We start from the raw sequence: 18,332 nt of genomic DNA on the forward strand, positions 1-18,332 counted from the left end.
TTCTACAGGACACAGAGAAAAAATGACTGAGAGACTTTAGGCCTATGGGCTGAAGATGGATACCCCAACAATGAAGACGAACTTTGGATGACTGTCAAGGTAGCCAGCTGTCTGTCATCCTAGATTTTTGAAAGTTACTTACAATGCATTTCCTGTTTACTTACATAATATATTCTTCTGGGGTCTTTGATGTAGTTGAAGACTAGATAGTTATAGTTATGGTTTTACTTGGTTATGATAACAGATAAGATAGATATAAAACTTTAGACTCACAAATATAGGATAGCTAGAGTATTTTAATTTTGCCAAATACAAATAGACTAAATATTATAACTGTAATTCTTGCTTAATTACTGTTTTGTTGTATGTAATTTTACTATGTTAAAGTTAGACAGAAAAGGGGAGGTGATGTGGGATGTTCTATATGCTGTGAATGTGTTGCTCTGATTGGTTAAAACCTGTTCTTAGTGCATGAGCTGGCTTTTTGGAGTCTGGGGTCTTTGCTGGGACACTTTGCTCAGCCTGGGTGAAGGGAAGAGGTGACTGGACCTGCCACGACTGAATCTACCAGGCTGAGCTGAATGCCCAGGGGAATCCTTGCCGTGGAGGAGGTGGGAATATGGGGTGAATTGGTGGGAGGGCAGGGCTTGGGGTGGGAGGAGGGAGGAGGGAGGACAGGGGAATCTGTGGCTGATATGTAAAATTCAATTAAATTATAAAATTAAAAAAAAATAAAAAAATGATTGGCCAGTAGCCAGGCAGGAAGTATAGGTGGAGTAAATAGGACAAGAATTCTGGGAAGAGGAAGGCTGAGTAAGCAGATGCCAGCCCACCATCCAGGGAGCAGCGTGTAATGGCACAGGTAAAGCCACAGAACACGTGACAACATATAGATTAACAGAAATGGACTGAGTTTAAATGTAAGAGCTAATCAGTGATAGGCCTGAGCTAATGGCTGAGGAGTTTTAATTAATATAAACTTCTGAGTGATTGTTTTATAAGTAGCTGGGGGATCTGTGGGGCTGGGCAGGACTGAACTGGAGATAACTTCAGCTACAATTAATAGCTCTCCCATATACAAATAACAAACAGTCCGAGAAGCAAGGAAACAGTACCCTTTACAATAGTCACAAATAATAAAAATATCTTGGGGTTTCTCTAACCACGAATGAGGAAGTCTTGTATGGTTAAAAAAAAAATAATTCTTTGAAGAAAGAAACTGAAAAAAGTATCAGAAGATTGAAAGATCTAGGCTCATGGATCAGTTGAATCAATGTAGTAAAAATGGCTTTCCTACCAAAAGCAGTCTACAGATTCACTGAGTGCATATTTCTACTCTTATTTAAGGTATTATGTTTATGTAATTCATTTAAATTGTAATGAATAATTAAAAATACAGATTAATAATCATCTAGGACAATCAAACTAATTGTCATGTTAGATAATTTTTCTAGTTATACATAGATATATTAGTTAAAAATCCCAGGCTACTATACCCAATAAAACTTTCAATCACCATAAATGGAGAAAACAAAATATTCCATGATAAATTAAAATTTAAACAATTTTAATAGCCCACACCTCCGACCAAAAACTCTGTTCTGACAGAGGACCCCCTGCAGGATCAGAGGCCACTATGGCCATCAGAAGTCCAGATTCCAACTCAGGGAGAAAACTTCTACTCAATTGCGGGTCACCCTGACTAGATGAGCAAAGAGGAAACAGAAATCAAGGAACATAGCACCCATTCAACTAAGACAAACTGAGAAATCTGCCTCTGTAATTATAATCACCACAAACCCAGGTACCAGTGTAAGAACACAGCCAACAAGACCAAAGTCAGTATGTCACCACTACAGACCAGTTACCCTCCTAAGGTAACTCCTGAACATTTGAACACAGCTGAAGTACAAGAAAATAACCTTAAAACCAAATTTATGAAAATGGTAGAGGTCCTTAAATGGGAAATGAATAAATCCCTTAAAGAAGTCAAGGAAAAGACAAACCCAAATGGAGGAAATGAATAAGCTCCTTAAAGAAAGCCAAGAAAAACAGTTGAAAGAAACAAATAACACACTTTTAGGTTTTAACCTAAAAATGGAAATAGAAGCAATATAGAAAACACAAACTCAGGGAATTCAGAGTGCAATCTCTGTCAGAATTACAAAACAATTCTTTGCATACCTTAAAGGATAATATTCACCTTACCATTTTAATGTAGGAAAACAACAAAATCCACGATAGCTAAAACAACCCTGTACAACAACAGAAACTCTGGAAATATCACCATCTCCAATTTCAAGCAGTATTACAGAGCTATAGTAATAAAAAAAACTATATCATATAGGCATAAAAATAAACAGGTTGATCAATGGAATTAAAAGACAAGACTTAAATCCACATATCAGAATTTAGACAAGGAAACCAAAATTATACAATGTAAAAAAAAAAGAAAGCATCTTCAACAAAATGTGCTGGTTTAACTAGATGTTGGCCTATAGAAAATGCAAATAGATCTATATCTATAACCCTATAGAAAACTCAAATCCAAGTGGATCAAAGACCTCAGCATAAATCCAGATACACTGAACTTAATAAAAGAAAAAGTGGAGAATAACCTTGAAAATATTGGCACAAGAGACAAATTAATGAACAGAACACTGATAACACAGACACAAGATAAACAATAGGGTCTCATGAAACTGAAAAGCTTCTGCAAGGCAAAAGACATTGTCGATAAGACAAAATTGTAGCCTACAGAATGGGAAAAGAATTTTCCCAACTCCATATCTGATAGAGGGCTAATATACAAAATTTATAAAGAATTCAAGAAACTAGACATCACGAAACCAAATAATCCAATTAAAAATAGGATACAGATCTAAACAGAGAATTCTCAACAAAGGAATATCAATTGGCCTAGAAACACTTAAAGATTGTTCAACATCCTTAACCATCAGGAAAATGCAAATCTAATGTATTTTAAGTTCTAACTTATACTTGTCAGACTGGCTAAGATCAAAACCATAGGTAACAAGCACATGATGTTTAAGGATGAGGAACAACCAGAATGCTCCTCCATTGCTGGTGGGTATGCAAACACATAGCTAGTATGGAAATCAATATGATGGTTCTCCAGAAAATTGAGAATGAGTCTGCCTCAACACCCAGGTATACCACTCCTAGGCATATACCCAAAGGATGCTCCATTCTAACACAAGGACACTTGCTCAATTAAGTTCATAATGGCTTTATTTGTAATAGCCAGAAACTGGAAACAACTAGATGCCCCTCAACCAAAGAATGGATAAATAAAATGTACATTTACACAAGGATGTATTACTCAGCTATTAAAATAGTGACATCATGAAATTTGCAGGCAAATGGATGGAACTAGATCAAATCATTCTTAGTGAGCTAACCCAGACCAACAAAGACAAACATGGCAGGTTCTCACTTTTGAATGACCATTAGATCTTATGTAAAGGATAACCATGCTTCAATCCACACTCCCAGAGAGGCTAAGTAATAAGGAGGGTTCTTGGGGTGATGCATCATTCTCACTGGGAAGGAGATATAGAATAGATATTGTAGTGAATTGGGTGCAGATGGGGATGGGAATAAAGATGATTCAAAGTTGGGGAGTGTGGAAGGTGGAAGGAGATTACACTAGGAGAGATGATTGGAATTGTGGATATCTGGGGTGTGATGTAGAAATCTAGTGCAGCAGAAACTCCCTGGAGTTCTTTGAGAGTGATCCTAGACAAAACTTCTAGTAATGGGGGACATGGAGCCTGAATTGGCCATCTTCTATAACCAGGCAAAGCATCAGGCAAAGCTTCCAGAACTAGTATTGGAACACTAACACAGCCAGAAAATGTCAACTCACAATCTGTTCCAAGATATGCTGGGGAAATGGCCACACAGAACTCGTGGGAGTGCCTAACAAATGACTGGCCCAACTGGAGGCCCATACCAGAAGAGAGATCACACTCCTGACACTGCCTGGCAAACAGTAACCCTAGACAGAAAAGCACAAAGACCCATGATAGATCCAAACAATACTGGGAAAAACAAATCAATGAAATGATTACTAATGATATTCTGTTATGCCCATAGGTCTGTTTCTAGCCCAATTGGCATTAGAGAGGCATCATCCAGTCACACATGGGAGTAGATACATAGACCCACAGCCAAATGGTAGGTGGAGCCAAGGAAACCCTACAGAAGAGAGTGGGGAAGGACTGCAAGAGCTAGAACAGTAGAGGATACATTAAGAACAAGGCCTACAAAACCAACAAAGCAGGGCTCATAGGGACTCACAGAGACTGAAGAGAAAATCATGGACCCTGTATAGGTCTGAGCTAAGTCCTCTGCATAAAAGTTACAGTTGTGTAGCTAGATGTTCTTTAGGGACTCCTAACAGTGTGGGTAGGATATATCTCTGACTGACTGCTTTGCTTGCTACTGAGACCCTTTACCTCCCACTGGGATGCCTCGTCCAACCTTGATATGAAGGTTTGTACCTAGTCTTATGTCCTGTTGATATCCCTGGATGCCTGCTCTTTTTTTTTTTTTTTTTGAGGGAAAAGGAGGAATTGTGGATCTTGGGGAGTGGAGAGGATGAGAGGAGCTGGAAAGAGTGGAGGGAGGGAAAGTGCAGTGGGGATGTGATGGATGAGAGAAGAATATATAAAATTAAAGAAAAAAATGATTGCTCACATTACTTACAGTATGATCGTAATTGTCAAATTTTGTCACTCTGGCAAAATACCTGACATACAACAGGAAAAATTTTTATTTTTCATCACATTTTCAGATAAATTAGCCTCTGTTCATTGATTCATGGCTTATTGAGAAGCAGAATATCAAGAAAGTAGAGGCATATGGCAGACACCCCTGAGCTCATGGATGAGAAACTGGAGGCTAGAACTTAAGGCCAATCTGAAGAACATAAGTGTGCTGACATAGCTTTTCCAGCCACCTCAGTATTTTATAACTTCAAAATAGCACTACCATCTCTGGGAATGCTGCGGGGACTGTATATTTAACTCATGACAACTTTGACGTGACATTTCATACACGAAGTATAAAATGCCAAAGCATAAGCTTTAAGGCTCATGGGCAACTCATAATGTGAAAACATTTGGACTGTCTCCAGTATTCCTAGTCTTAAGGTTCTAGAATTGCTCAAAGATTCAATACCCACTTGCATGTGGAATCACCAATCTGCAAGATAGTGTTTACCAAATGGCACAATAGTGGCATGACCATCGTGTTCAGAGCTAACCACTTTCTGATGAAGCTTGAGCCCCTTGTGACCTAGAGATTTTCCCCTTCATACAGTACATGTGTTCAAAAGCCCAGTGCTGGATGGTTATAGTTCCCTGTCAAGGAAGATACAGCTGCTACTTTACTAAATGTACATGATGTACCTGTCAAACTGACATCTAGATATTTAAGTTTGTGCCTACTGACTAATGCTGTGGCCAGCTTTGGTCAACAGAGTTTGTTTTGCAGCCAGTTGTGGGTATTCCAGAGATTCATAACTGGCCAAGTTACTAAAAGCAGTTATTGTTGAATGCCCATCCCCTCTGGGAATAATATGGAGAAGAAGTTACATGAATGTAAGCACTGGACAGAAGGGTGGAGTGCTGCCATTATTTCCTTAAGTTGCTTTTCTTGATTTTAGGGCAGGTATTTGTCATAGTAATGAGAAAGCAGTTAAAACAGCTTCCTTATCAATAACTGAAAATGAGTTAATTTTCTAGACAACTGGAGCTAAAAGAAAAAAAGAAAAAACTAAACAACTTTTCATTTTCTCTTTTCCTCTTTTATATAACTTTAAACATGAATAGAAATATCCAGTAGCATTGATGATATTATTCAGTGAGTTAAGGTGCTTGTGATCCAGCCTGATTTCTTGATTTCTGTCCCCATGACTCACATGTCTGAAGGAGAGAACCGATTTCTACAAGTTATCTTCTAATCTCTACCTGTACACTGCGGTGTGCATATGCACTTCACACACACACAGACATGCACATGGGTATATATATATATAATAAAAATTAAAAGATTTTAAATTGCAACCACTAATAACTATTTCACAAACTGAATACTGAATATTTGGCTGCTTTGAAGTGTTTTCCATCGTTTTATCTATGCCATCACCTTAGATTCACCCTGGCAAAATGAAGGTTAGTAGTACTAATGAAGATTAGTAGAGAAGTTCTTTGCTAGAAATTAACGAGATCTCTGCTACAGTTCCCCAAATAATATCTACATCTTTGCACCCCTAGTAGAATTACCCATTAAGCTCTTTTTTACAGCATGCTAAGCTATCTCAGCCTTGTCCTTAATCATCAAATTCCCATTAGATACAAGTTTCAAAGGCTTCCAGACCACCTATTCAGGTCTAATCATAGCAAAAACCTCTCTCCTTGTATCAATATTCTCTTTTAGTCAGACTGTTCATTACTGTGACAGATTGCATCACTTGAAAAACTACAAAGGAGACAACAGATATCTTAAGTCATATTCTCAAAGGTTTCATCCACAGTCACTGATTCTGTTGATTATGGGACTCTGGTCAAGCAGATGATCATGATGTTGGAAACATGTTGTAGACACTTCAGACTTAAGGGAAAATGTGAAACAGAGACAGGGTCCAGAAAAAGGTCAGTTTCTAAGGACATGTTTTCAGTAGTATGGCTTCTTCATCTTTTTTTTTTTTATTTTTTTATTTTTTGCCCACAATAAGTCCTTTATTTTTTTTAAATTCTTATTTTTCTGGGTAGAGTACAGATTCAAGAAAAAAAATCATTAAAATTCCAATATTTAAGAACAGCAAAATATGGCCTCAAAATCAATCAAACATTGATATGCTTCTTTTAGTATAATTTTGTTTCTTTATTTTATGCTTAGTTCCCATTTATTTCTTTTTTTTATTTTTTTTATTTTTTTTTTTATTAATTTATTTTGCAATACAATTCAGTTCTACATATCAGCCACGGATTCCCTTGTTCTCCCCGCTCCCGTCCCCCTCACCTTCCCCCCAACCCCCCCCCATTCCCATCTCCTCCAGGGCAAAGCCTTCCCCACAGACTGAGGTCAACCTGGTAGACTCAGTCCAGGTAGGTCTAGTCCCCTCCTCCCAGGCCGAGCCAAACAATCCTGCATAGGCCCCAGGTTTCAAACAGCCAACTCATGCAATGAGCACAAGATCTGGTCCCACTGCCTGGATGCCTCCCAAACAGATCAAGCCAATCAACTGTCTCATCCATTCAGAGGGCCTGATCCAGTGGGGACCCCTCAGCCATTGGTTCATAGTTCATGTGTTTCCATTCATTTGGCTATTTGTCCCTGTGCTTTATCCAACCTTGGTCTCAACAATTCTCGCTCATATAAACCCTCCTCATTCTCGATAACTGGACTCCCAGAGATCCACCCGGGGCCTAGTCTTGGATCTCTGCATCCAGATCCCTCAGTAGTTGGATGAGGTTTCTAGCACAACAATTAGGGTGTTTGGACATCCCATCACCAGAGTAAGTCAGTTCGGGCTGTCTCTCGACCACTGCCAGCAGTCTGTTGTGTGGGTATCTTTGTGGATTTCTGTGGGCCTCTCTAGCACTTTGCTTCTTCCTATTCTCATGTGGTCTTTATTTACCATGGTCTCCTATTCCTTGTTCTCCCTCTCTGTTGTTGATCCAGCTGGGATCTCCCGCTCCCCCAAGCTCTCTTTCCCTCAACCCTCGCCTTTCATTACCCCCACTCATGTCCAGGCTGTTCATGTAGATCTCATTCCATTTCTCTGTCATTGGGTGATCCCTGTGTCTTTCTTGGGGTCCTGTTTTCCAGGTAGCCTCCCTGGTGATGTGAGTAGCAGATAAGTCATCCTTGTTTCACGTCTAGTATCCTCCTATGAGTGAGTACATACCATGTTTGTCTTTCTGAGTCTGGGTTACCTCACTCAGGATGATTTTTTCTAGATCCATTCATTTGTCTGCAAACCTCATGATGCCATTGTTTTTCTCTGCTGAGTAGTATTCCATTGTGTATATGTACCACATTTTGTTTATCCATTCTTCAGTTGAAGGGCATCTGGGTTGTTTCCATGTTCTGGGTATTACAAACAATGCTGATATGAACATAACTGAACAAGTGCTCTTATGGTGTGGTTGAGCATTTCTTGGGTATATGCCCAAGAGTGGTATAGCTGGATCTTGGGGGAGATTGATTCCCAATTTTCTAAGAAAGCGCCATATTGATTTCCAAAGTGGTTGTACAAGCTTGCATTCCCACCAGCAGTGGAGGAGAGTTCCCCTAGTTCCACATCCTCTCCAGCATAAGGTGTCTTCAGTGTTTTTGATCTTAGCCATTCTGACAGGCGTAAGGTGGTATCTCAGAGTTGTTTTGATTTGCATTTCCCTGATGATTAGGGATGTTGAGCAGTTCCTTAAATGTCTTTCGGCCATTTGAGTTTCCTCTGTTGAGAATTCTCTGTTTAGTTCTATAGCCCATTTCTTAATTGGACTGTTGGGCATTTTGATGTCTAATTTCTTGAATTCCTTATATATTCTGGATATCAGTCCTCTGTCAGATGTGGGGTTGGTGAAGATCTTTTCCCATTCTGTAGGCTGTCGCTTTGCCTTGTTGACCGTATCCTTTGCTCTACAAAAGCTTCTCAGTTTCAAGAGGTCCCATTGATTGATTGTTTGTCTCAGAGTCTGTGCTACTGGTGTTCTATTTAGGAAGTAGTCTCCTATGCCAATGCGTTCAAGACTACTTCCTACTTTCTCTTCTAGCAGGTTCAGAGTAGCTGGATTTATGTTGAGGTCCTTGATCCACTTGGACTTAAGTTTTGTGCACGGTGATAGATATGGATCTATTTGCAGCCTTCTACATGTTGATATCCAGTTTTGCCAGCACCATTTGTTGAAGATACTTTCTTTTTTCCATTGTGCGCTTTTGGCTTCTTTGTCAAAAATTATATGTTCATAGGTGTGCGGATTAATGTCAGGGTCTTCAATTCGATTCCATTGGTCCACATGTCGGTTTTTATGCCAGTACCAAGCTGTTTTTATTACTGTAGCTCTATAGTAGAGCTTGAAGTCAGGGATCGTGATGCCTCCAGAAGTTGTGTTATTGTACAGGATTCCTTTGGCTATCCTGGGTTTTTTGTTTTTCCATATGAAGTTGAGTATTATTTTTTCCAGGTCTGTGAAGAATTGTGTTGGTATTTTGATGGGGATTGCATTGAATCTGTAGATTGCTTTTGGTAAGATTGCCATTTTTACTATGTTAGTCCTGCCTATCCATGAGCATGGGAGATCTTTCCATTTTCTGACATCTTCTTCAATTTCTTTTTTCAGGGACTTAAAGTTCTTGTCATATAGGTCCTTCACTTGCTTGGTTAGTGTTACCCCAAGGTATTTTATGTCATTTGTGGCTATAGTAAAGGGTGATGTATCTCTGATTTCCTTCTCCGCTTCTTTGTCCATTGTATATAGGAGGGCTACTGATTTTTTTGAGTTGATCTTGTATCCTGCTATGTTGCTGAAGGTGTTTATAAGCTGTATCAGTTCCTTGGTGGAATCTTTGGGGTCGCTCAAGTATACTATCATGTCATCTGCAAATAGGGAAAGCTTGACTTCTTCCTTTCCAATTTGTATCCCCTTAATCTCCTTATGTTGTCTTATTGCTCTGGCTAGAACTTCAAGTACTATATTGAATAAGTATGGGGAGAGTGGACAGCCTTGCCTCGTTCCTGATTTTAGTGGAATTGCTTTGAGTTTCTCTCCATTTAATTTGATGTTGGCTGTTGGCTTGCTGTAAATTGCCTTTATTATGTTTAGGTATGTTCCCTGTATTCCTGATTGCTCCAATACCTTTATCATGAAGGGGTGTTGGATTTTGTCAAATGCCTTTTCTGCATCCAGTGAGATGATCATATGGTTTTTTTCTTTGAGTTTGTTTATATGGTGTATTACATTGACGGACTTTCGTATATTGAACCACCCTTGCATCCCTGGAATGAATCCTACTTGATCATGGTGGATAATTGTTTTGATGTGTTCTTGGAGTCTGTTTGCCAGTATTTTATTGAGTATTTTTGCATCAATGTTCATTAGGGAGATCGGTCTGTAGTTCTCTTTCTTTGTTGTATCCTTGTTTGGTTTAGGAATTAGGGTAATTGTAGCCTCGTAGAAGGAGTTTGGTAATGTTCCTTCTGTTTCTATTGTGTGGAACAATTTAGAGAGTATTGGTATTAACTCTTCTTTGAAGATCTGGTAGAATTCTGCGCTGAAACCATCTGGTCCTGGGCTTTTTTTGGTTGGGAGACTTTTAATGACTGTTTCTATTTCATTAGGGGTTATTGGACTATTTAAATAGTTTATCTGGTCTTGATTTAACTTAGGTATGTGGTACCTATCCAGAAAGTTATCCATTTCTTTTAGGTTTTCCAGTTTTGTCGAATAGAGGTTTTTGAAGTATGACCTGATGATTCTCTGGATTTCCTCAATGTCTGTTGTTATGTCCCCCTTTCATTTCTGATTTTGTTGATTTGGATGCTCTCTCTCTGTCTTTTGGTTAGTTTGGATAAGGGCTTGTCTATCTTGTTGATTTTCTCAAAGAACCAACTCTTTGTTTCATTAATTTTTTGTATTGTTCTCTTTGTTTCTATTTTATTGATTTCAGCTCTCACTTTGATAAATTCCTGGCATCTATTTTTCCTGGGAGACTGTGCTTCTTCTTGTTCTAGAGCTTTCAGGTATGCTGTTAAGTCTCTAGTGTGAGATTTCTCCAACTTATTTATGTGGGCATTTAGTGCTATGAATTTCCCTCTTAGTACTGCTTTCATAGTGTCCCATAAATTTGGATATGTGGTGTCTTCATTTTCATTGATCTCTAGGAAGTCTTTAATTTCTTTCTTTATTTCTTCCTTAACCCATTGGTGATTCAGTTGGGTATTATTCAGTTTCCATGAGATTGCAGGTTTTCTGTAGTTTTTGTTGTTGTTGAAATCCAACTTTAGACCATGGTGGTCTGATAGAACACAGGAGGTTATTCCAATTGTTTTGTATCTGTTTAGATTTGTTTTGTGGCCAAGTATGTGGTCAATTTTAGAGAAGGTTCCATGGGGTGCTGAGAAGAAGGTATATTCTTTTTTGTTAGGATGGAATGTTCTGTAGATATCGATTAAGTCCATTTGAGTCATGACATCAGTTAAGTCCTTTATTTCTCTGTTAAGTTTCAATTTGGGAGATCTGTCCAGTGGTGAAAGTGGGGTGTTGAGGTCTCCCACTATTAATGTGTGGGGTTTTATATGTGATTTAAGCTTTAGTAATGTTTCTTTTACATATGTGGGTGCCCTTGTGTTTGGGGCATAAATATTCAGAATTGAGACTTCATCTTGGTGGATCTTTCCTGTGATGAGTATGTAATGCCCTTCTTGATCTCTTTTGATTGATTTTAGTTTGAAGTCTATTTTGCTGGATATCAGGATGGCTACACCTGCTTGTTTCTTAAGACCGTTTGATTGGAAAGTCTTTTCCCAGCCTTTTATTTTTAGGTAGTGTCTATCTTTGAATTTGAGATGTGTTTCTTGTATGCAGCAGAAAGATGGGTCCTGCTTTCGTATCCATTCTGTAAGCCTATGTCTTTTTAGAGGTGAATTAAGTCCATTGATATTGAGGGAAATTAATGACCAGTGATTGTTCATTCCTGTTATTTTTTGGTGGTGATGTGTGGGTACTTCTATACGTTGGGGTTTACTGCTGTGGCTTTATCTGTTGCCTGTGTTTTCGAGGGTGTATCTGACTTCCTTAGATTGGAATTTTCCTTCTAGTGCTTTCTGTAGGGCTGGGTTTGTGGATAAGTATTGTTTAAATCTGTCTTTGTCATGGAATGTCTTGTTCACTCCATCTATGGTGATTGAAAGTTTTGCTGGGTATATTAGTCTAGGTTGACATCCATGGTCTCTTAGTGTCTGCATTACATCTGTCCAGGTTCTTCTGGCTTTCAAAGTCTCCATTGAGAAATTGGGTGTTATTCTGATGGGTTTGCCTTTATATGTCACTTGGCCTTTTTCCTTTGCTGCTCTTAATATTCTTTCTTTATTCTGTACGTTTAGTTTTTTAACTATTATGTGGCGAGGGGACTTTTTTGGGGGGTCTAGTCTGTTTGGTGTTCTATAAGCTTCTTGTATCTTCATAGGCATTTCCTTCTTTAAGTTGGGAAAGTTTTCTTCTATGATCTTGTTGAATATATTTTCTGTGCCCTTGAGTTGGTATTCTTCTCCTTCTTCGACCCCTATTATTCTTAGGTTTGGTCTTTTCATGGTGTCCCAAATTTCTTGGACATTTTGGTTCATGACTTTGTTGGCTTTAGTGTTTTCTTTGACTGATGAATGTATTTCTTCTACTGTATCTTCAACGCTAGAGATCCTCTCTTCCATCTCTTGCATTCTGTTGATTATACTTGCATCTGAAGTTCCCAATCGTTTTCTCAGGTTTTCTATTTCCAGCATTCCCTCTGTTTGTGTCTTATTCATTTTTTCTATTTCCCTTTTCAGGTCTTGGACTGTTTCCTTCATTTGTTTCATTGATTTTTCTTGATTTTCTCTCAGTATTTTATTGTTTTCTTCCAGGACTTTATTGATTTCTTCTAATTTGTTTGCCCTTTCCTCTAGTTGTTTACAGCGTTCTTCACATTTTTTTGTCTTTTCCTCTACGCAAGCCTCTAGCTTCTTCATGATGTCATTCATAAGGCTGTTTTCTTCTGCTTCTTCCAATTTCTGATGTTCAGGTCTAGGTGTTGGAGGAGGGCTAGGGCCTGGTGATGCTGTATTGCTATTCATTTTGTTGTATATGTTTCTGCCTTGACGTCTGCCCATCTCCTTGTGGTTCGTTCTTGGCCTTATCCGCACACAGTATTCCAAAAGGGAAGTCCGGAGCAAGATGGGAGCTGGGGGCCCGCCTCTCGCTTCTTCACCTTTTGTGCTCTCTAAAACCTAGTTGCATCAAAGGCTAGTGATTATTAGAGAATGATCTTTTAGAGAAATAAGTAATATATAAGGCTGTGTATTTGTCATCCAAAAATGAATGAAAAGAGAACAGTAGATATGACAAGAATTTTGATATAAAACAAATAGAAACAAACAGAATTTTTAACAAAAGAAAATATGGGGAGACAGAAAAATCTCAATATCTTTTTGCCTTATTCAGAGAAGGATTACAACTTCCAGAAAGGCAAAAAGAAGAATACACATGTATAGACTAATTTTGAGCTTTCAGATACAGGAAATAATTCTTTCTCTTATAAATCAGAGCTCTGCAAGAGGGTCATTTTCTAATTTCTTCATGTTATTTTCTACAGGGAACTGGAACTGATACACATATAGAGGTACATATAAACACACATACAAACTCGCAAACACATGGAGAGAGAGAGAGAGAGAGAGAGAATGAATTATTTTTTTCTTTGGTTTTATGAGACAGGGTTTCTCTGTGTAGTTTTGGTGCCTGTCCTGAAACTCACTCTGTAGACCAGGTTGGTCTTGAACTCACAGAGATCTGCCTGGCTCTGCCTCTCGAGTGCTGGGATTAAAGGCATGTGCCACCACTGCCCAGTGAGAGAGAATTCTTGATTCCAAGCTCTAGTTCAACTCTCCCTCTTTTTGTCCATTTGTTTTATTTGTTTGCTATCTGTTGTTTAATTTGCGGGCATGTTTCATACATGACACATGAAGAATATAAAGAATAGCCACATGTCCATGTCAGAAATATCAAAAGCAGAATTTAAGAAGAATCTAAGATCTGAAGATGCCTAATTACTCAATGAATGAAAAGCCCTTATTGCATAATTCAGTCAGTTCTGAGTGCTGTTTTTTTTAAGGACATTTTTACCCTGATGGTTTCCACCCTGCACAAGTGAGAGATCACATCAAAAGTCCCAAATTCTTAAAAGTTTTGTTATATTAACTAGGTGGAAGAGATACGTATGCCATGTCATGTGTGTGGAAACCAGAAGATAATTCCTGGGAGTCAGTTGTCATTTTCTATCACACAAGTTCCGGGGAGTGAACTAAGGTACACATTATGTAATCCTATTTGCTGAGCCATATCAGTACTACCTATGTATAATCCTTTTCTACAATTTAGTTTTCTGATATTTTAATAAAATGAAATGAAAAGAATTATATTTTTGTTAACAAACTGTGTTCTACACAAAGAACCACAGGCAAATAAAGAATTCTAAGAGTAGAACAAATCATTTTCATTAGAGAAGAGGCCAATTAGTTGTCCCCTAGCAAATGGTCAGCCCTGAAAACATGCAACGTTATTCAGCCTGATCAGGAAACATGTATGAATATATACTTATGTATACAAGTATTCATATCTAAATAATATATCTTATTATATACACATATGCACATATATACATATATTTATGTATTCATGTATACATATATGCTTGTGACAACAATTAATGAAAAAGAGAAAGCAGGTGGTAGATGGGAAGGAATTAGAGGCAAGAAAGGGAAGAGAGAAGTGTATTTATATTAGAGTTAAAAAGACAAAAAACAAAACACAAAATTGTACTGTGCACTGGCATGTTTAGAATTCCTTAAGTAAATATCATAGAACTAAAAAACCTAATGAAAGATTATGAGCATTATTACTGAGCTACAAATTAAGAATACAAGCATATATTTTTATGTTCAGTTGAATTGCAATATATAATTTTTTTTCTTATAAAAATTACATTTGAGAAAGGCTTTTTTTCATTAAAATATTTAAATTAATTTAAGTACTGATATAGCTAGATGAGTCCCTACTGTCTTACAAAAACAGAACTCATATTTCTAAAATTACTATAACAATGTATGAGGCTTCAAGCGCTGCATTAAACAGGAGTGGACATCTTTGTCTTGTACCTAATTTTAGTGGAAATGCTCTGAATTTTTCTCTATACTTAACATAATCTTGACTTTAAACTTGTTGTATGCTGCCTTTGTTATGTTGAGATATGTGCCTTGTATCTATAGTTTCTCCCAGACTTTTATCATGAAGTAGTTTTGGATTTATCCAAGACCTGTTCTGCATCTAATCAAATAATAATCTGGTTTCTGACCTTGAGCCATTTTATGTGTGGGATATTTTTATTAATTTACCTATGTTGAATCATTGCTTCATTTATGGGATGAAGCATATGTGATCATGTGGGTAATATTTTTGGTGTGTTCTTAAATTCAGTTATTTTTTAAGGGATATAACACTTTATCGATTATGCATACTCAAGACTACAAAGAATCACAATTTCTAAGGAGTGTACAATTCAAATTACACAACAAATATTGTTAACATAAAAATACTTTTATATAATAGGGAACCTGATCTATATTCAAATACAAATCTTATTGATTAGTTTTTCAGGCATAATACTTACTAGTACATGAAGAAGAATTTTGCTTTGTAATTGGTGATTGCCATGTAGTCAGGCTAAATTAAATACCAAAAAATATTAAAACTCTTTATAATAGATGATCTACTCCTGTAGTCAGAAGTTTTTCTGTGTCCTGGCCTGCCGGCGGTCGGGACAAATCTCTTCCACTTGCATCCTCCAAGTAAACACACAGAGGCTTATATTAATTAAAACTGCTCGAGGAAAAGGAATACGCCTCACCATCACCAAAGAGAGAGACAAGAGGCTGGCAACCAAGCAGAGCGGGTGAAGTGGACTCTGAGGGACATCGGGGCAGTGAAAGACATTATATTTGTTTTTACTTCAAGTTTTAAACAGCATGTTGAATTAAAAAGGAAGCAAACTTCAAAAAACAAAACAAAACAAAACAAAAAAACTGCTTGACCATTATCTCAAGCTCACTACTGACTAGCTTTTACATTTAAACTCAGCCCATTTTTGTTGATCTATATGTTGTCATGTGTTCTGTGGCTGTATCTGTGTGCCATTACATGAAGCTCCCTGGACGGCAGGCTGGCATCTCCTGATTTAGCCTTCCTCTTCCCAGAATTCTCCTTGTCTGCTTATCCTGCCTATACTTCCTGCCTGGCTACTGGCCAATCAATCTCATAAATTCAGTTCTTGAGCATTTTGGTGAAATTTTCTGAATGTATGTTCATCAGAGGTATTGGCCTATAATTTTCTTTTTTTGTTGGATTTTTCTTTGGTTGGGTATCAAGGAATACTCTTCATAAAAATAATTTGTAAGTGTTCTTCACTTTTCTATTTTAGAGCATTAATTTCAGGAATATCAGTAACTTACTCTTCAATAGACACTTGATGAAAACTTCGTCGTTATGAACATACATATTGGGTTTTTTGTTTTGTATCTTTGCTTGAAGGTTGTTCTTTGTTACTTTCTTTACAATGAAACATAACCCCAGATTGTTAATAAATTGAGTCTATCTCAAGCATCTAGAATAATAAATGTTATTATTACTATTAAATCATCTTATGTTGCCATACATTTTTCAATCATGGAATAAAGAAATAATTGACACATATAATTAAATTTCTTGAGATTAAAATTTCGGTGTTATGGGACAGCACAAGGCTCAGTGTGTAAATGTGTCAAGCCTAATCACCTGATTTTGATTAAGTGGTCACACATGGAAGAGAAAGTCAATTCCTACAAGTTGTCTTCCAACCTTCACCTGAATAACATGCATGGGCACAGTCACACATTCACACAGACAAACAATAAACAGATATATTTAACATGTTTACAAAGTTTTAAACATTTAATTATATATATCTTACATCAAAGGTTATAGATATATTTATTAGATAGCTTCATTTTTAGATTTTTTAAATGTATGTATATATACTCTAATATTTATATAAAATGCATGACATGTTTAGATGTACACTGGGTTTATTCAGTATAACATTTTGGCATATTTAAAGACAAAGGCGCTTTTTCTCAATCCTTGTAAGACTTTACCAAAACAAAATAATAAATAATGAACTATATTTCTAATATCTAATCTGATAAATGATTAAAGATTTCACCTACTGTAGCGGAGGAAAAATTTCAGCCTCTTTTAGTACTATGGGTAACTGATAACATAGTAAACATATTTCATTAACAGACTAGAGAAACTACAGTTTTTAACAGTACTTGAAATAAATTTTTAGTGATTCTTTATTGCAAAATACAAAAGTATGTTTCAAAAAAATAAGCTAAAATATAAAATATGATAAATGCTTAGAAACATATGTGAAATAGTTACAATGTGTGAGTTATTTGTATAGAAGTTGAAATTCTAAAGCATTAGCCACATACAGGTTTGAGAACACTTGGCTTCTCAATATCTATAGGATTACAATATTTCTAGGTTCATAAATTGTTAATTAATTTAAGGACATTGTTAGACATCATCAAGAATTATCTCAACTTTTAACAAGTATCTGAAAGTAGCGATCTTAGTTAAAGTAAACCATCATATAATGTAGACCAATTATTTGCAAAGAATAGGCTTTGAGCAACGTGATTTTAAGATGATGAATGACTATAATTATTCAAATTAGTTTTAGAATGCTCACAATTTTAATGCACTAAGAAAAGTATGCCCAAAACCTCAACATTTATTTGACAAAAAACACCCTAAATTGCTGACCTTGCATAATAGAAGCTAAAGTACCCTGATTTGCTATTAACATGGGCAAACTGTAGAATAAAGTTTTCTCTTTATTTTTAAAAATTCTTTGATAATTTTGTACAATGCATTTTGTTCATATACAACTTTCCCCCCAGTCCTCCTAGATCTATCGTTGTTTCCCTGCTGACACACTCAAATTTGTGTCATATTTTTTTAAACCCTTCAAGGATAGTTTGTGCTACGCATGTGCTGTTGGATATGTGATTTTCATTGGTATGTGGCTTACTCACCAGAGACTACACCTTTAAGGAAAACTGACACTCCCATTCTCAGATTTCAATTGCCATTTGTTCCTTAGCTAGGGATAGGAGTTCATGCATATTTCCCCTCTCTGTAAGACGAATCTTAAAAGGACTTATTAATAAAAAACTCAGAGCCAGATATTGGGGTGAAAACAGAGGACAAGACACAACCAACCTTACCTTACCAACTCCTCAGCCTCCAGAGAGAGCTACTCTCTGGTGTACCCATACGTATATGCCTTTCTGTCCTTGCCCTCTTAATTCCTATTTCTGCCCAGATATATCACTTCCTCTTTCTGCCCAGCTCTATCACTTCCTGTCTGTCTGTACAGACCTCCAGACCTCTGTGGTTAAGTAGAATTAAAGGAGTGTGCCATGCCTGACTCTGTTCCCAGTGTGG

Source organism: Peromyscus californicus, unplaced genomic scaffold, assembly GCF_007827085.1.
Source record: "Peromyscus californicus insignis strain IS unplaced genomic scaffold, ASM782708v3 Scaffold_12__1_contigs__length_115047231, whole genome shotgun sequence".
Lineage (NCBI taxonomy): Eukaryota > Metazoa > Chordata > Mammalia > Rodentia > Cricetidae > Peromyscus > Peromyscus californicus.